We start from the raw sequence: 21347 nt of genomic DNA, 5'->3' as shown, positions 1-21347 counted from the left end.
GTAGATCATCACTACTTTAGCTGCAGCTCACATCAGATTTTATATAGAAAGAGAGAAAAGAAAGCTTTGTTTGGGAGTGCTCTCAGTGGTTGATTTACTGAAATAACAACCTCAGGAGGAATAATTGTAACCCTAGCTTTCCCAAAGAATCAGCAATTGAAAAATATAGATAGATAACCTTCAAATGCAGACACATTAATACCATGAATATTTATGCTAGTGCAAACACTTTTAATTCAAGATAAATCTAAAATTCATACTGTTTTATATACAGGCTTCAGAAATCTGTAATATTTATGGAAGTCTGGTCAAAAAGGGGTAAGTCTCAGCCTCATAAAGTAACGTGCTTCCAATGCAAATAAAATTTGAATATGGTGGCACTGATCTATTAAAAAATGTGCACAGTCAGGTTTATGATGCTATGAAACAGCTTGACTGCTGAAGTTTATTTTGATTATCTCCTACTTGATTTTACCTTTGTGAATCTTTTTACAGAGAAGCAAGAAGCCCTTGATATGAGCAATTTGTTAGTTTTCATAATATCTTAGTGTATTTTTATTGACTCCATCATCTGCTGTAATATGAATTTACTTTTTCTTGAACCTACATTATATATAATGTTGAAAATGCCATAGCACTTTAGCTTTTAATTGAAAAGGAGAAACTCATTCATAAGCATTTCTGAAGTGCATGGTCTTGCCTGTTAGGTTTTAAGTGTAGATGTAACACTATTGATTTGTGAGTTGTATGGTCATGGTTCTGATGCTGAGTATTTGCTTCTCTGAGCTTTCGTTTCTTCTTTCCTAGAATAGCTAACATACCTAACATAAAACACCTAACATAGAAACAGCCGTGTAATATGGCTGTTTCAAATAAGTTTTTTTTTTTAGTTATTGTTCAGTTACAGTTGTCCCACCTTTTCCCCGTTGCTCACTCCCTACCTTGCCCCCACCCCAACTCCCACATTAATCTTGCCTCATCGTCTGTGCTCATGAGTCCTCTATTCATGTTCCTTTGCTTGCCCCTTCACCTTCTTTCCCCCATTATTTCTCTCCCCAAAACCTCTGGTCAAAGAGAGTAATGCGGAGGAAATGAGGACAATTGTAATTGAACAATAAAAAAAAGTATGTCAAATAGCATTGCACATTATCCTTATTATGCAAGTCTTAGTCATCGCAGTCATTTTTCATAATAAATATGCAATTATTAACTTCATTTCTATACTTCAATATGCATTTTTTTCTTGTTTGGCATCTGAGCAAGGCTTCCAGATCTGTTTAATTCTTTTTGATTAAAAGTCAGCTCTCCACAGTGGAGCGCCACTGACTTCATCTCCTCTTCTGAAAAATTCTAAACCTCACTCATCTAATTTGGGAAACCTCTGGTTGAGTTGAAACCTGTGTTCAAGATATCCAAGTGCTTTACAAACATACAATCCTTACAGATTTGGAAAGGAATCTTAAATGGAGAAAAATTAAATGTTCGAACTTGCCATCTTTTACTCGGATGTCATCATTTCATGTAACATTTTATGATTGCTTATTTGATGTAATTAACAGGTCTGAACAATCTTATAAAGGATTGCTACAACAGCTTACTAAAAGAATACCACCCAAAGACATTTCTACTGAATTCTCTTTAATCTGAATGTCAGTTGATGGCTATAAAGAGACCTGCTATGTCAAAAACATGTCGAACAGTCGATGAGGCGCAGAACGTGATCCTGGATTACATAAATAGTAAAACCAGAGCTAGCAGCTGAATTTGATAAATTTAGGGGCAGTCTGGAAAAATCACAATTTTATGAAAACATTTTGAGATCTCTAAAATGCTTTTTTTCTTTTTTAAAAAATGCTTTTACTTACTGCAGGAACTGTTAACAGAACACAGTATTTATCAATTAATTGATTCTAAAACAAAAGCCTTTGTAAATAAGTAAAACATAAACCTACATGGTTTAGCTTTTGTGTCAGCAATGAAGAAAGTATTATTTTTTAAATTGCTATATTTCATTTATGTTTTCCTTTTTTTATTTGTAACCTATACCATATAATCATGAAGTGTTGGTATTAAAATGTCTCAATATGAGCATTTTTGATGTGATCCACCTTTATATTTTACTCATCACAAATGTATCACCAAAATACATTGACTTATTGGATCACATAAACAAATTCTGAAGCTTTGAACCCCTTGTAGCTAAATGTGATGGCATCTGCTGAGGTGGGTAAGAGAATTCTCCAGATGGTATTGCTTGGTTGCTTAGCAATCAGTCACCTGATGTATTTGGGGAATTGGACAATGAGCAAGAGGGCCAACTAAAGAGGAAAGCCACAAGATCTTCTACAAAGGCTAATTATATGTGTAGTAGCATCTGTTTTAGCTTCTGCTTGCATGTATCAAGTAATTGAAATGAAGCCAATACCTTTGGATAAGTTTCACTGTGGAGAAAGAGGGATCTTGCAGTAGTTGGGTTGCTCACATGACCTTATTATTTTTTTTGACGGGGGGGAGACATATTCTCAGGAGATTTCTAAAAATCTAAGATATTCAATGTCTATAATATGAATTGTCATGACCTTGTGAAATAACATTTTGAAAAGTTGTTCTTTGGTACTATTATAAATACAAAATTTTAATTCATATAAGTGATTACACTTAGTTAAGTAAATGTTTGTCCTTAGATTAATTCTCATCAGATGAGTCCTTTTCCAGAAATACTTTGACTTCTTCATATAATAAAGTTTTGTGACAAAAATACAGAAGCCATCTAACTAGATGCTGTCTATTATATTATTATTATGTTTGAATAGGGTAATGCTAATATTCTTAGACTCATTTCTGTAACATTAACTATAAACTACAATTAAACCTCTCTTCTACCAATGAGTGATGGATAACTGATTCAAATACAGTAAGGTCTATAACTTATTATAGCTTTTCAAAATATTGGGAATATGAGTAAAAAATAAAGAACTAATATAAAAATTGATTGATATGGATATGTGACTTTTATAATAACTGTCATGAAAGGTATATAAAAAAGTATGTAGTAAAACCTATACTCCAACATGCTTCCTTTGTAACCATACCATAAAAAAAAATTTCCTCTCATTCATGTTAGACTTAACTATTTACAGTTAACTTTAATGTTTAAATTTTAAACACAATGATTATTAATGTTTTTTAAAATTGGGATAGTACATATAACAGAGTTTATCATTTAAATAACTTTAAAGCATACGATTCAGTTATTTTTAGACATGTACTAAGTTGTGCAACCATCACTACTATCAAGTTCTAAAATATTTTCATCACCCCCCAAAAGTAACCTTAGATTTGCTAGCAGTCGCTCCCAGTCTTCCTTCCCCCCAAGCTGCTAGCAAGCACTAATCTACTTTGTGTGTTAATGGATTTGCTTATTCTAAATATTTCATGTAAATGAAATCATACAATACATGGTATTTTGTGCCTGGATCCCTCATTGAGCACACTGTTTTCAAGATTTATACATGTTGTAGCATGTATTAGTACTTCAGTCCTTATTAGAGCTTAAAATATTTCATTGTATGGATATACCACATCATATTTATTCATTCACTGGTTGATGGACACTTAGATTATTTTGACATTGTGACTATTATGAACAATGTCAGTATGATCACTCGGGTACAGAATTTTGCATAAATGTAGGCTTTTATTTTTTTCAGGCATGTATCTAGAAATGGAATTTCTGGGTAATATATTAACTGTACACTCAACATTTTGAGGAACTGCCAACTTACTTTTCATAGCAGTTCTACCATTTTATCTTCCAACCAGTGATGTATGAGAGTTTCAGTTTATCCACATCATTGCCAACACTTTTCATTTCCTGTTCCTTTTTAAATTTTAGCCAGCCTGGTGGGTGTGAAGTAGTTAGCTTATCATGGTTTGATTGTTTCATTTACCAAATGATTAAAGACATTGAGCATCTTTTCATGTACTTATTGGCCATTTCAACATATTCTTCAAAAAAACATCTATTCAAAAACTCTGCCCATTTTTAAATCAAGTTCTTCTTCTTATTCAATTGCTAGAGTTATTTATATATCCTGGAAACTAGACCTTATCAGATACATTATTTACAAATATTTTATTCCATTTTGTAGGTTATCCTCTCACTGACCTGATAGCTACCCTTCAGTGCACAATTTGTTTTTAAGTTTGATGATGTGTGTCATGTGTCAAAAACTGTTACCTATCCAAGATCACAGAGATTTACACCTCTCATTTCTTTTCAGGATTTTATAGTTTTTGCTTTTACATTTAGCTCTGACACTTATTTTGAGTTGATTTTTGTATGCTGTGTGATACAGGGATCAGCATTCATTCTTATGTAGGATGATATCCAGTGACCCCACATCCAGTTTTAAAAAAACTTTTCTTTCTTCATTGAAAGATCTTGGCACCCTTGTTGAAAATCAATTCTATGGATTTCATTCTGGACATATTCCATTGATCTCTTTGTCTCTTCTTAGGCCAATAGCACACTGTTTTGATTCTCTACTGCAGAATGTGCTAAAATTGGAATGGTGAGTCCCCCAACTTTGTTTTTATTTTTCAAGGTTGTTTTGACTATTCTGAGTCCCTTGTGATCCCATATGAACTTTTAGGGTCAGTTTGTCTATTTCTGTCAAAAAGGAAGTTTGACATTTAATGGGGATTGCATTGAATTTGTGGATTAATTTGAGATTATCTTAAAATATTAAGTCTTCCAATTAGTGAATAAGGGATCTTTTTATTTATTTAAGTCCTTTCAACAATGTTTGTAGTTTTTAGTGCCCAAGTCTTAGACTGCTTGGTTAAATTTATTTTCAAATAGTTATTCTTTTTGATACATTAATAAATGAAATTGTTTTCTTGTTTACATTTTAGGATCACTCACCCCTAGCACATAGAAATACAACTGATTTTTATGTTGACCTTGGGTGTCCTACAATTTTGCTGATTCGTTTACTAGTTATAATAGTTATTTTGTGGATCCTTTAGGGTGTTTTAGATATAAGATCATGGCATATGTGAATATAGGATATTATTGTTATTCCTATAAAAAATGCTGCTGTGATTTTGATAGGGATTGTATTGAGTCTGTAGACCACTTCGGGTAAATATTTTCTGCAGCTATTCGGGGAGATACTAAAATGATAAACAGGGACTTTGCTAGTTCATTTGAACATTAAATTTAGTTTGCATATTCTATGTGTGTTTATATATCTAAAGTTATTATTGATTTCTATTAAAAACAAAGTTCCAGAATACTGTTTTAACTTGTTTAATTTCAGTAAGAGGTTTGGGAAAGTTGTTCCTATATTTAACTTCAGAAAAAACAGCCTAGTTAATAGTAATTAACATTGGTATAGAAATTTATGGTTATATATTTGTATGGTTTCTCCATATACTTCCTTTCAGTTTTCAAAAAACTATATTCACAAAGGAAAGAATGTTCAGGAATGTGGAAATAACCTGGAGTCAAATGTCCAGTAACTGGCCAAACTGTGACTAACTACAAATCATACATTTTTCCCCAAACCATACATTTAAAAATAATGTATACTTGGTTGTGTGCCAGATGCTTAGTGTGAACCATTTCTCTAACTAAGCAGTTCATGGAACTGACTCAGTGCAATTTTGAAATTCCACCTCTGTTATCATTAAAGTCATTCCTTAATGTAATGGTATAAATGGGTTTTCCAGTACTTTACACTTGTCTCTGAGGAAGAACTTGCCCGAAACCTTTGATGTTTTATAATCAGAGAGCCTTTTTGATCTAGTTTAGTTATACCAATTTTGCATAATATTCCCCAGTCAATAATAACTCTATCATATTAAAATTACTTTACTTTATGCTTGACGGTCATCAAAGAATACTTGTTTCAGCCAAATTAATTGCTTATGATATAAATGCAACTAAGGGATTAATGTCTGTGAGAAGTTTAAAAGTTGGCTCACTATCTAAATTTCAAAAGTCTATTGGGTTAAATTTGTTCAAATCATTATTTACAACCTTGAGGAAAACCAAAGGTCATATACAAAGAATTATCTTTAATATGTATCAGAGTTTGGAGATAACAAAATGAATAAGGAGTCTAGACAAACAAAAAGTATAGACATGTGCTTGGTTTAAAAGCAAGCTATTGCTATTTGAGTCTTACAAGAAATGAAATACCTCTGTGAATGTGAAGAACATTTACTAAGCAATCAGTGTTCTGAATCTTTATGAGAGCAGTAATCAGAAACATTCTTCTATGGAAAACCATGTTTAGGTGGATGGATGGTGAGGAAAATGGATCTCAAGCGAGACTCTTTTGTCTTGGTTTACTAATTTGTCTGAACTGTTTGCAGGACTATGTTTAATATCCTGTCAGAATAAGTATGAAAGGTATTTTTAAAACTATAAACTGAACCATAGACAAAAGTACTGTTATTGCCCCACATTAATGATTTTAATAATTATTAATGCAGTGTAGCAATGCGCCACATCAGATACAGCTTTTGAGACTCCCTACTTGATCCTTCTTAAACTGTCTGCCCTCACAGCAACACTTTCCAGCTCTGTTACTAGTCAGGGGAGAAGAAATCGTAATTCTCAGCTCTCCTTCTAATTTGAGTGATGTGATAGATTCAAATGGCACATAGAAGTCTAAATTTTTTTTAAAAAGGGTTCGAGTGTCATAGCCAAGTCTTACAAACAGGGTTGGCAGTGGTCCTGGGGTAGCTAGAATCCAGGTTTAGATGCCATTAGGATTTCCCTAACATTTGACTCTGATTCTCTCTACATATGGATTTTTTCACGTTGGCTTCACCCTCATGACCTCATCTAATTCTAATTACCTCTCAAAGGTTCTGCCTGTTAATATCATCCCACTGGGAGCAGGGTTTCAACACATAACTTTCGGGTAGAGACAAACATGCAGTCCATAACATTCCATCCCTGACACCCAAAATTCATTTCCTTCTCACATGCCAAATCCATTTATTCCATTTCAACAACTCCAAAGTCTTAACTCATTCCAGCAACAACTCTAAAGTCCAGAGTCTCCTCTAAATATCATCAAAATTAGATATGGGTGAGATTCAAGGTATCCTTGAGTCAAATTCCTCTTCAGCTGTGAACCTATGGAACCAAAACATGTTATGTGCCTCCAAAATACAAGGGTGAAGCGACATAAGGTCGCTTATCTCCCCCCATCTCCAAAAGGGGGAGATAGGAAAGGAAAAGGGGTAATGGGTCTCAAATAAGACCAAATCCTAACAGGGCAAACAATGTTGTACCTTAAGATTCAAGAATAATCCTCTGGCTTGATGATGTCACGTTCATGGCTCAGTGGAACAGCTGTATGAGTGGCTTTCTGCAGTGGCCTCACTCCCACAGCATCTCTCTAGAGGCCTGGGCTGTGTGGCTTCCAGGTTTGGGTTCTGTGTCCATGGCTCTCCTAATCTGGGGTCCCTAGCCTGTGGTTCTCATGGGTGGCTCCATACTTTGAAATGTAGATAGAAGTAACCCTGTTCCCATGGTTCTGCTGAGGATAGCCCATGCTAAGCTCTCCACAGGGGCTCAAACCGTGAGACCCTGAGCAGGGGCATCCTGGCCTGGATGACTGGCCAGCTGCCCCCCATATTTGAAATGACTCTGTCCTTCCAGCCCTGGAACAGTGAACCTGTAATGGAGACGGTAGCCTTGAAGGAATTTGATTCATTTTGAGGGTCACTCTTCAGGTTTTCCTGAAGAATTGCTCATGTATTCTGTTGAGATGGCTGATTTACACTTGTCTGGTTATCAAAGTGTCACTGGGTCACATCTTTAGTGTTCTCAGTTTTTGTAATATGGCTATGCTGAGCATTTTCCAAATCTTTAAATTCTGCTTCATTTTTGCCTAACAATTTCATCTTTGTCCTTTCTCACTTCTCACATTTTATTATAAGTAGTCAAAAGAAGCCAAGCTGCATCTTCCACACTGTTTAGAAATAGTTTCAGCTAAAAATTCCATTTCATATCTCACCAGTTCTACCTTCCACACAGCACTAAAACACAAACATGACTCACCCAAGTTCTTTGCCACTTTATGGCAAGGATTGCCTTTCTTTCGCTTTCCAATAACGTGATCCTCATTTCCATCTAAGCCCTCATCAGAACAATAACCCTCATTTATCACCCATATTCTGTCTACATTCTGTTTAGAATAACTTAGGTATCAGGATTACTTAGGCATAATGGTAGCCTCATGAAGTGAACTTGATAGTCTTCCCTTCTCTTAAACTTTTTCAGAATAGTTTCGGAAGGAGAGGTGTTAATTCTTCTTTGAATGTTTAGTAAAATTCACCTGTAAAGCAATTTCATTCAGGACTTTTGTTTGTTGGGAAGTTTTTTGATTACCGATTTGATTTAGTCGGTAGTAATCAGTTGTTCAGATTTTTGTTTCCTCTTGATTCAGTCCTAGAAGATTGTATGATTCTGGAAATTTATCCATTTCCTCCTGATTGTTCAATGTATTGGCTTATGTTGTTCATAATATTTTCTTATAACCTTTTGCAATTCTGTGATATCATTTGTTACTACTTCTTTTTCACTTTTGATTTTATTTATGAGTCCTCTGTTATTTTTATTTACTGAGTCTGGTTAAATGTTTATCAACTTTATCTTTTCAAAGAACCAGCTTTTGGTTTCATCTACCATTTTTATTGCTGTTTTAGACTCTTATTCTGTCTACTTCTGCTCTGATTTTTTCCCTTTCTTCTACTCAAATTGGGCTTTGTTCATATTTCCTTTTTCTAGTTCCTTTAGGTATAATGATAGATTGTTCATTTGAGATTTTTATTGTTTCTTGAGATTTTTATTGTTTCTTGAAGTATGAATTTCCCTCTTAGAGCTGCAGATCCATGGGATTTGGGGTCATTGTAGTTTTCATTTTCATTTGTTTCAAGGTTATCTTTTGATTTCTTTCTTAATCTCATTGTTAACCCACTCACTGATTAGTAGCATGTTATTTAGCTTCTGTGTGTTTTAGTTTTTTTCTTGTAGTTGATTTCTAGTTTCATCCCATTGTGGTCATAGAAGATGCTTGGTATGATTCCAGACTACATTAATTAATTGAGACTCGTTTTATGTCCTAACACATAGTCTATCCTGAAAAATGTTCCATGAGCACTTGAAAAAAATTATATTCTGTTTTGGGGTGAAACGCTCTGAAAATATCAATTAAATCCATCTGGTCTAGTGTGTCATTCAAGGTCACTGTCTCATTGTTGATTTTTCTGTCCGGAAGATCTATCCATTGATGTCAATGGGTGTCCCCTACTCTGTATTACTGTCTTTCTGCCTTTATGTTTATCAATATTTGCTGTGTATATTTACATATTCCTATGTTGGGAACACAAATTTTACAAAGGTTATATCCTCTTATTGGATCTATTCCTTTATCATTATAAAATGCCCTTCTTTGTTTCTTGTAGCCTTTGTCTTAAAGTCTATTTTGTGTGGTACAAGTATTGCTACCCCAGCCTTTGTTCTTCCATTTCCATTTGCATGAAAATAATTTTTCATCCTTTTACTTTCAGTCTGTGTGATTTTAGATCTAACGCAGGTCTCTTATAGGCAATGTATTTGTGGATTTTGTTTTCTTGAGTCTGTTGCCACTTGTGCTGGGCTTGAGGCCACTTAGCAAGGTACAGGGCATGCCAAGGCCAGCCCCTGCTTATTCGGGGATGTGGGCCTTTAAGAGATTTTGGGAGAATCTGTAGCATGAGCCAAGGCAGGCTGCATGTGTGGAAAGGGCATTAGAAGAGGTTCAGGTGGGTCAGAGAGCTGGGTGGGATGGGTTTGCTGAATCACCACAGTAGGGTGAATAGTGTTAACTATCCAGGGTAATGGAGAACACAGATTTGGCACCTGCTAGTGCTTTCATTCCCATATAGAGCTACCCCAACCCCTGCTCTTCCAGCCCTTTCCCTCAAGTTAGTCAGTTCAGTTCCTCCATGTCTGAGGTCTGTCCATAAGGTCTCCAGCCATTAAATATGAAAAATAGAGACATTTATCGAAGAAGGTATAAGATACAGGAAACATTGTACATAGCACAAAGATGCCTTAGTGCCCTTCCAAGTAGGTACCTTGGGACCTCACATAGTTCTCCCAGTCACCATCAACTTCCCCATCATATTTTCCTGAATCTCATCAATGGTCTGAAATCTCTTCCCTTTTAAAGGCAATTTTAGTTTTGGGAAAAGCCAGAAGCCACAGTGCACTAAATCTGGGCTATATAGGGGCTGAGCCACCTGGGGGATTTGATGTTTCACCAAAAAACTCTGCACAAGACATGATTCATGAGTGGACACATTGTCTGATGAAGCTGCCCATCACCAGTTGCCTATAGCTGAGACTTTCTGAATCAACTGAACAGTTTTCACGGAGAAATGTTCAAGCTTAATACAAATATTTGATGCAGATTCATTGCTCTACTCGCTCAATCATTTGTAATGCTATGGCCACACAGTACACATGCTCACTCAACAGCTTCTACCAACCCCCATGGACTAGTACAGTGAAGTCATCATTGTTTGTGCATGCCCATTCTGGTCTAGTCTCCTTGGCTTCTGGGTTACACTGATGTCACACATTATATTAACAATGGCTGGACTTTTTCCAGACAGACTTCAGTGTCCCTGATGCATTTTGAACTCCTGTCCTTTGCTGGAGCTTAAAGCGAATGAGTTTGTGAGCAAGTAAATCTGTGTGCAGGACCTTCAAGAAGAGCACCTTAGTCTCCAGCAGCCTTCTGTTTCACTCAGATGCAATTCCTGATGGTTTTCACAGATGAATGTTATGGGGCTCTTCATCCCAGTACTGGTGCCCTGGGCTGGGATGCTGCCTCCTCAGGGAGTTTGGAGGCCCACTTAGACAATGCGCCAAGTGCTGGAGATGAAAGGAGCAAGACGGAATGTGTTCCTCTCCTCACTGGGCTTACTGTCTAGTTCTGGAAGGAGACATCAGTGAACACATTTAGTAAATAGTTACTTGATTACAATTGTGATAAATTTCATTAAAGAAAAGCACCTGATACTATAGGACATGTCATGGAGATTCAAATTAAGAAGAAATGGGGTAGAGAAAAAGGCTTCCCTAAGAAATGACATGTAAATTAAACCTGAAGTTGACTGGTGTTTAGTAATATGATATGTTGAATTGATAGATATGACTGGATGGATGGATAGGGGTGGATTCTAAAGTAGGTTAGAAAAATATTCAGGAATCTTTTAAAAAATGTTTGTTTGTTTGTTTGTTTATTAGAGTTGGGGGAGAAAGGGAGAGAAAGATCAATGTGTGGTTGCCCCTCAGGTGCCCCCAGTGGCAGACCTGGCCTGCAACCCAGGCATGTGCCCTAACTGGGAATAGAACCAGTGACCCTTTGGTTCACAGGCTGGCACTCAATCCACTGAGCCACACCATCCAGGTAAAAATATTCAAAAATCTTTAGGCTGGAAAAACATTCAGCTTAGGGCCCATTCATACAAAGTATAAATAATAAGAGGGGAGAGGAGTAGGAGCCTAGGACAGAGACATAAGCAAAAACTAAATCTTGAAGGCAATGCTAGACCATATTTTTAAACAGTGATATTGAGATTGAGTGATATTGAGTGATGTCTGATTAAGATTGTACAGGAGTTTATATACAGTCTTTTAATTCAAAACATATAGTGATGACACATAAAATATAAGAACAGTACCAGAAAACTGAAAATAATATAATTGGGCTCCAGAACAATCTAACTATTTAAACAGAGCAAAAAAGGATGAAAAACACAAAGAGCTGACTGAAGCTGCAGCCATGAGCTTGTTGGTACTTGACACAGGACACTGTCAGTGGTGGCACAAGAAATTGGCTCCTATAGACTAGTGGGCATCAACTGTGGCAAACTGACATAGAATCAGTGCCCGGGGCTCTTGTAAGTTCCCCTGGCAATTTTACTGACTAAATTCCCAAGCGTGGGACAGCATATAATGCCAAATTAGCCTACCAAATAAATCAACAATCTCTATGTGAATTTTACTCCAGGGAATGGAAGAGGGAAATCATCAAATCTATTTTAGTGAGTGTAGTTTAATATTGAGATCAACACTATGCAATAAAGGTTTAAGAAAATTATAGGTGAATCTCATGTATGCATTTGCATGTAAAAATCACTAATACCTTTAACTCAGCAGTACATACAAACAGACAAATTATGGCCAAGTACATTTGATCCTAGGAAAACAAGAATAATCCAATATTTGAAAAGCTATTAAAATAATATATGATTAATAGACCAAAAGTATCTGTATGATTATCTCTATAGAAGCAACAAAAGTAAGTATAATTCAGTACTGGTTCATAGGTTAAAAAAATAAAATATCTTAGACAGAAATCAAAATATGCAGTTGCTATTTTTGTCTACTCCTAGATTTCTTTTTCTTACCTACTTTCCACTGTCAAGATTAAAATAGGGGTGGAGGGGAGACTGGATGAAAGAAGTTGAAGGGATTAGCTGAAGAATTTACATGCATAACCCACAGACAGGCAACAGTGTGGTGCTGGCCTGAGGGATGCGGAAGGCTGGGGGTGGATAGAGGTGGGCAAAGGGGGGTGGGAAATGGGGACATCTTGTAAACGATATTGTAAACAATACAAATAAAATAAAATAAAATTTCAACTACCACTGACCCTTGAATAACATGGGAATTAGAGGCGCCAAACACCTCACAGTCAAAAATCCACATATAACTTTTGATTCCCCCAAAACTTAACTATTAATAGCCTACTGTTGACTGGAAGCCTTACTGATAAACAGTCAATATTTTGAATGGTATATGTGTTATATACTATATTCTTACTCTAAAGTAAGCTAGAGTAACCAATGTGACTAAGAAATCATAAGGAAGATAAAATATATTTATATACTGTCGTGTATTTATTGACACCATAAGTTTATTTCACCTGTTTATAAGATGAATCGTCTGTCAGTACCTACATCAGTACTGTCTTATATGCTACGAAACACTGTAGATGCTATACACATTACTAACACTAGATATCAAGAATGAAAAAATAATTTGAAAAAAATTTTTTTATTTTCAGGTATAACAATTTATGCATTGATTATTAACTTATTCATATGATTACTTAATGGTAGACTATTGTATTTGATACAAGAGGTGGCTACAAAGTTATTACAGTAATATAGTATGCACTACAGTTGAGATTTAATAGTGCATCTCTATGTTTCTCTCCGCTGTGAATGTATGGTCTATAGGTGTTGTGTGTGTAAGCGTTGATAAACTTTGACTTTTTATAATAGATTTGTTAACATGTTATGGTAGTAAACTATAAAATAGACTAGTGTCTACATATATGTTACACATTCTTGGAATACATAATTTTTCTTCATTTTTTGATATTTTAGGCTAGATGGTTCACCTGCAAGTTTTTTCAAATTGTTGCATATCTCTAAAAATTTTGAAAAATATTTATTGAAAAACATCCATGTATAAGTGGACTGATGCATTCAAACATGTTATTCATGGGTCAGTTGGACTCATTTCCTAGCCTTCCTTGTGTAAGGGTGGCCGTGTAACCCAGTTCCAGACAACGAGGTTGTAAAGAGAATTCTGATAGAGAGCTTGTGGAAATTACTTTTCTCCCTAATAAAAAAGATGTGATTCTTTTTTTTTGGTACCCTAGCTATTTCCTGTTTCATCCATATAACTATAATTATATGTGAATGTTATGTTGAGAATTACGCCATAAGAGAAGGCCAATGATTCTAATTCAATATACTGTCCAAACTTGGACCTACCTACCTTCTAGTGTATTGCCATATGAGATAATTAACTATCTTTTTTGCAAATGTCAGTGTTAGATATATATACTTTCAGCCAAAAGTATTCCTAACTGATGCAGAAGGAAACTTATTTATCTGAAGAGGGTATCTATTCAAATTATTGATCAAATATCATGCTCACTGATAAAAGGTTAGAAGCCTCTCATTATGTTCAGGAAAGGAAAAGGATACCAGTTTTCGCTCCCTCTATTCAAGGTTATATTGCTGAACCTGGTCAGTGTGGGAAAATAGAGAAGTAAAGTTAAAAAATTAGAAGAAAAAATTTACTTAATAATATGATTGCTTTCATAGAAAACTAGAAAGCATACAGAGGTAAACTATAGAACAACTGATAGAATTTTGCAAGCTGGCTGGATTCAGGATCAGCTAAAAAAACGATTACACAGCCACTCTTCACCAGTCAAAAGAAATTAATACATATAATGTCATTCTATAATAATTATAAAATACCTAAGAATAGCTCTAATACAATTTTGTAAGACTTTTAAAAAGAGAATAATTTCAAAATGTTATTTAAGTACATAAGGCTTACATAAAAGTAGACAAAGTTTTGGAATCAAAATATTCATATTGAAGAGACATCAATTTCCCTGAAATTTATCTATATTTTCTATGCATTGTCTACACAAAACATAAAAGGATTTTCAGAGGGATATTAACAGTGCCTCATAAAATTAATGCAAGGTTACAAATTGCCAAGAATAGCTGAAACAGGTTTTTCTGTGTTTTTAAAGATTTTATTTATTTATTTTTAGAGAGAGGGGTAGACAGAGAGAATGGGAGAGAAACGTCAATGTGTGATTGCCTCTCATGCACCCTCTACTGGGGACCTGGTTGGCAACACAGGCATGTGCCCTGACCGGGAATTGAACCAGAGACACTTTGGTTCACAGGCTGGCACTCAATCCACTGAGCTACACCAGCCAGGGCATCCAAACAGTTTTTTAAAAGATGTCTAAGATAGGTAGACTTTACCAAACTTATTTAACAACATAATAATTATGCTTATATAGAATAATAATTGCTTGAGATTGAGCAAATATAAAAATGGGGAATTTTAGGGAACTGGAAATACCTATGTGGAAACTTAATATATTCCAGATATGTCATTAAAATTATAGGGAGAAGTGACCAAGTATATATAAGGTTCTGGGAAAATTAGTTATCCACATAAAAAATGTTTGGATTCCTATTTCATTCTCCTACATAAACAATTAAGTGGATGAATAGCTTAAACAGGAAAGATAGACCTTTGACCAAAAAAAAAATTACGAAAAAACATTTTATGATCTATGGTTTAAGAAATGATTTATTAAGCTACAAAACAGCATAAATCTTAAAGGAAAAGGTTAATAAATTGACTATATTAAAAGTTTCTGGTCAAAAAAGAGGCATTGTAAAAAATTATAAGCCACAGGTTAAGATAAAATCTCTGATCTTAAAATATTTAAAATATTTCTTACAAAAAGATCTAGAATTAATAAAGGATTCCTACATACACATAAGAAAAAAGGTAATCATGCAACAAGTGAATGAGCAAAGGAGAGGATGAGAGAACAGAAAGGGAAGCCCCACATATGCACACAAATATAACCCAATCTCACTGATCATTTGGCACTACAAATAAAACACTGAAATTATGTTACACATTCATCAAATTTGCAGAATTAAAATCCAGTTTTACAATTCAGTTGATGACACTATGGAGCAAAGAGTTTCTTGTTTATGTTGGTGGGAATGCTTACCCAGGGCTTTGGAGTGGCGTTTAGCATGAAGAACCAATGTCAGTGATGGCCATGCCCCTCGCACTGTTTGTACTTCCTATGGCAGATTTTGATAACACGCAGATAACAGATAAGGTGTAATGGCCATTTTCTTGACATAGTGAAGACTGAAAATGACCTAAACATTCATTAACAAGAGGACAGATAAACGATACATGACTTCACAGTAGAATAATTGCATTACCCAAAGTTCAAATGAATGAACTAGAACTATATACACTTCAAAGGCGTAATACTGAGCAAAAAAATCAAGTTTCCAATGTTGTGCAAGTTATGTGATTTAGGTAAAGTTCAAAAACATAATAATCCTTTTATATATTCATACATACACAAGTAATCATAGATTTAAACAAATAAGTGCATGAGAATGATGAATACCAGATTTAAGACAATGTTACCCCTAGGGGGTAGGGGGAGGAGATGAGGAGAGAAATGCATAGGTATTTCAATTATTTGGAATATTTTACTTCCTAAGCTGAGAGTTTTTTACATGGTGATTTCTACAATTTTATATGTCTGAAATGTTTTACAATGATTTGTCTATCCTATCCTTCCTGTCTTTCTGTCCATCATCTATCTATCTACCTATCATCATGTATCTTTCTTCTACCTAACTGAAGCATGTATGGCAAAATGGATAATCTATAAATTTTATGTTGTTCTCCTTTGCTGAATATTTTAGACATATAATTTTCTAAAAGGTTCTACTTACTATTGCGTGGGTAATGGGTGGAGGCGTTAGGAGGAGTGAGATGCCACTGAGTCTTACTGCAGTAGCAGTGAGTAGAAAACAGTGAATCTGGAAACTGTTAGGCACTCGATGTGGATGTCTGCAGAGACTACTAGATAGTGTCAGTGCGAAGAGGGGTCTCATGTTTCTGCCATGAGCCTCCAGGTGGAAAATAAAATGGCTTCCTGTTACTAGAAAATATATGTAGAAAGGGTGATGTTGATAGCTGGGGCAAGATGGCCCCTGTCTGTCTAAATTTTAATATTCACAATTTATTATATTTCTTGCAAGATTCCTTGATGTGTATATCCTAATAAGTGTATCCTGGAGCCTTTGCTAGAGTCCAGTAGAAAAACTTTGTGTCTGAAAAATCCAAGTCAATTTTTTGTTTGTTTAAAAAAGATGTGTACTTCTTCAAATGGCGTATTCACAGTTTATACAGGACTGGCTGGCATGAGGTGGTCTGGGAGAGATCCATTACATGCTTGTCGGCAGTATAGGCTTCGGACTGTAGGGATGCTGATTAGATTGAAACAGTGCTTGCAGCTGAGGCTCATCTGTTAGGGTGATGATGTTGCCTCAAGATGCTTGCTGGAGGTTGAAGGATGTGCTGATTTGTGCACTGGAGAGGGCCCTGGAGAGGGCAATGTGCAAGGCTTTCATTGTTGATAAGAATTCAAGTGAAAAATGTGTGTTACAGGCACTTTTCACCCCAGCCTGACCTCTGTGCATGCTGCTAATTGATCAGAACTTGCTGCATGTTGCTTTATGTCATTTTTTTCTGCACTATTTCTGCATGTAGGGTTTTTTAAATTTCTGCGTGTAGGATTTTTAAAATTTCTTCAGCTATGGTGGGAAGGCTGAAGTTGCCTTTCACCTTCATAAACCAAATTTATATTTAATATTTTGCCATTGGACCGGTTTCTGTTAGTGGTGGTAGTGATGTTTTTTTTGTTGTTGTTGTTCTTGCCTGATCAAATTCTTGGCAAGTAGCAGAAGTGGATGGTTTACCTTATATTGCTGATACCAATTGCTATAACAGTGTATGAAAAGAACTAGAGGATACCACTAAGTATTCATGAAGTGAGCAATGATACTGCTTCAGAACAGAGGCTCAGCTTATGAGCCATCTTAGCTTTACAAATACCGTCCTTGTTGGAGATGCACCACTTTCCAAACATTGATTTTCTGACCATGTTCCTTATTCTGAATCATAACAGGTAAGTATATCTTTAAAACTAAAGTACACAAAATATTTGTTTTTGAGAAGTTTTGCAACATTTATGGAGAACATTGATCATCCTGGTAACTCGAGAGTTCATTTTAGCTATGCACAAAAATTTTGCTAATATGTTTTTATTCACTGAGACCAAACACAGATTACATTTTTGTTAGTTAGGTTCCAAGAATACATCAGTGGGAAGCTGAAGACAAACAGAACAAAACAAAAATGAGACCTTGAGAGAATAGAGAAAGATTCAAAGGCCTGCTTATCCTTTCCTTGTAAGAAAGTATACCTTCCATAAACTTCATATGAAGAACTTTAAAAAAAAAAGTTAATTGGAAATTGGACATTTCAGGGGAAAGGTGGTATTTATGATTTGCATTCTCAGCAATCACAACAGTACCCTGTCTATAAAGGAGAAGCTTCAATAAAAGTTGATATGAGTATTCCAGGGCTTTGATCCTCAGTTACCAAGGTTGTGAAAGAGACTTACAGATTATTTGTTTCCGCTCCATTTATTACTGAAGACTCCTGCTTTTATCTTCTCTGTATCTTACATATTCTCAGGTGCATTCAGGCATTCTGAAGCTTGCTTGCAACCTCCTAAAAAAAGTACAGCTTCACAGACAGTGATTTATTGGCCCTCTCCCAATCTCCTTCCTAAAATCACAGCCTCCTACCTGCCAGGCTTCTCTGCTTGCCTTCACCTATTATACGCAGTTGGTTCTTCCAGAGCAGTTTCTCAACGTTAGCACTGTTGGTGTGGGGCTGGAGAACTCTCAGTTGTCATGGGCTGTCCTGCTCATTGCAAGATGTTTAGCACCATTTCTGGCTTCAGTTTGGTGGATGCCGCTAGTACTCACCCAAGCAGTTATGACAACCAACACTGTCTCCAAATCTTACCAAGTATCCCCTGTAGTGGAATTGCTCCTAGCTGAGAACAACTGCTCCAGAGATAAGGTTTATGGGTCTCCAAGGGGAAAGAATGGTAAAAGACTGTCATTCAGTAATCTCATTGATACTTGGATATTTTTGTGCAGACATATTTTTAGGAATTCGCGGACAGGAACCTCTGTTTATAGAGGCACTATTCTGTCACAGGGCTACTTCTGTGTTCAGGCTCTGACAGCAGTATCACAACATGGCTCACTTTTCTATGCTAAGCACTAAAAATGTTAGTGTGAATGAAAAATGACTTCTACTCTGGAGGCACTCAGGGACTTTTGGTAAATCCTTTGGCCAAAATGAAACTGAACATACATACATCAGTATTATCTGTGGACCCTATATCAGCAATAAACATTACTTCTGGTTTTCATTAGTGAAAGACACCACATGTGTTTATATTCATTCCTGTTTGTCAGAATCTGCCAAACTTACTCTGCTATACTTGTGTCATTATTAAAGAATGAATGATACCCAGAGAGGTTGTTAAAGCTACTTAATTGACATATGAATAAATTAAATGTTCAGTTAAGAAGGCCAAATGCCAGAGATTTGAATTAGCTGAATGCTTTTCTGTGACTTGACATGATGCATTGCTGGTGACTTGCATTTACAGAATGTTCTGCTTTATAAAACACAGGATTAATTGTTAATTATTATCTTAAGCCACTTTATTCTTTTGTCACATTGTCTTATATTTTCCTGTGTTGTTCTTTGCTTATATTCATGAAGAATAGTCCTGTTTTAGTAAACATTTTTTCCATCGTGGGATCTTCCAAGGCTTTATTATTCACTGATGCTTTCATCTGATGCCATATATTTTAATACACTGTGCAGCTGCTAGATTGAGAGGATTCCTTAATTGGCATCTTTCAGCTTTCCTGCAGCTTACACAGATTAGGAAGGTTCGACTCTGCTTATCAGGAACAAGCTGGTTGTAGCTTGTCACATCTGTACTGATCTTAAAAATTATCAGACGTGAAATAATTTATTGTCTAATCAAGTACATTTGAAAGCCTCTGTCACTACCTAAATTTTCAGATTTTTTTGAAATAAAATAATAATAATAGGATTGTGATAAAATCCAAGTGTACTTATGCATGATAAAAAATTTCATTGCTCTTCCTCATTCTGCCAGTCATTCCTCTTGCTACCTATTTTAGAAAGAGTCATCTCTGAATCTTATGGAAAATACTTCTTGAAAGGAGAAGAGCTACTCTTTATTTTGATGCATAAATATTTATAATTCTTTGAATACCCCAAAATAAGAATATAGATGGAATCATGTTACTTAGAACAGATAGTAATCTTATGGTTAATTCACCACAATGCCTTTATTTTTCATATATGGACACTGAAATTCAGACAGGTTAAATGACTTGCCTAAAGTCTCTCAGATAGAGACAAAGTAAGCATAATAATACAGAATTACTAATTCCTGACTGGTATTATTGCTTTTCCAACATATGATCTTTCCATATGAACTTCAGAATTATATTTTCTGGTCATCTGATTATATAATTTAGAAGTTGAAGATAAAGGAGGCTAAAATAGTCTATTGACAGCCCCAATTTTTTAAAGATAAGTTTCAATGGTAATTTTAATAATCCATGGTATTCTATGGCCTCTGACACTTGGAGATTCTCTCTGTACTTCACAAGTACAAATGGACACACAAACTATATGATCCAAGTGTTCTCCTTGAATCAGATTCCTTTTTATCTTTATAGGTGCACCTATAAAGATTCAAAAGGAATCTCAATTCCTTTTGAGATTTATATTTAAAAGATAACTTTAGCATTGTTCATTTACAGAAACAAAAATCTTCTTGCTATAATAAAGCCAGTGTTGCAAATTGAGTATTGTTCTGATAGATGTTCAGTAGAATTTCAAGTGATAGAAACTTGCTGTAATGAGCACTCATACAGAGAATTCTGTCATAAGTTAGTAACATTAGTAACAATGTAGATATATATATATATACAGATTTAATGTGTATGTATGTATACATACATATACATATACATATGTATATAGGATGTGAGAAGTACCTCATTGTGCTTGTGATTAGCATTTCCCTGATACCTAATAATATTGAGCATCTTTTCAGGTGCTTTTTTTTTTTTTTGCCATTTCCATACTTTCTCTTTGAAACCTTTGCCCATCTTTTGAAAGATTTTTTTTTTTATTTTGAGACAGAGGGGAAGGGAAAGAGAAAGAAACATCAATGTGTGGTTGCCTCTCACACGCTCCCAACTGGGGACCTGGCCCACAACCCAGGCATGTGCCTAGACTGGGAATCAAACTGGCAACTCTTAGGTTCACAGGCTGGTGCACAAGCCACTGAGTCACACCATCCAGGGCCCTTTGCCCATTTTTAAATTAGGTTATTCACTCCTGGGTATATACCCAAGAGAAATGAAAATATATGTACACACAAAATTTGGTATGTAAATGTTCATATCAACATTATCCATAATAGTTGAAAGTAGAAACTGTCCCAAGGCCATCAACTGAAGAATTGATAAACTGTGGTATATTTGTACAATCAATAATATGTGGCAATAAAATGAATGAAGTACCAATGCATGTAATGACATGAATGAACTGTGAACATACTAAGTGAATATTCTTTGTACTAAGAGAGAAGCCAATCACAATAGACCAAATATCATTTATATGAAATAACTAGAGTAGGCAAAACTAATAGAGACAGAAAATAGATTAGTGGTTGCCTAGGGAATTGGAGAGA

This window comes from Artibeus jamaicensis, unplaced genomic scaffold (assembly GCF_021234435.1).
Source record: "Artibeus jamaicensis isolate MK-2021 breed Jamaican fruit bat unplaced genomic scaffold, CSHL_Jam_final contig_465, whole genome shotgun sequence".
In the NCBI taxonomy this organism is placed as follows: domain Eukaryota; kingdom Metazoa; phylum Chordata; class Mammalia; order Chiroptera; family Phyllostomidae; genus Artibeus; species Artibeus jamaicensis.
This window is presented reverse-complemented; position numbering follows the sequence as displayed.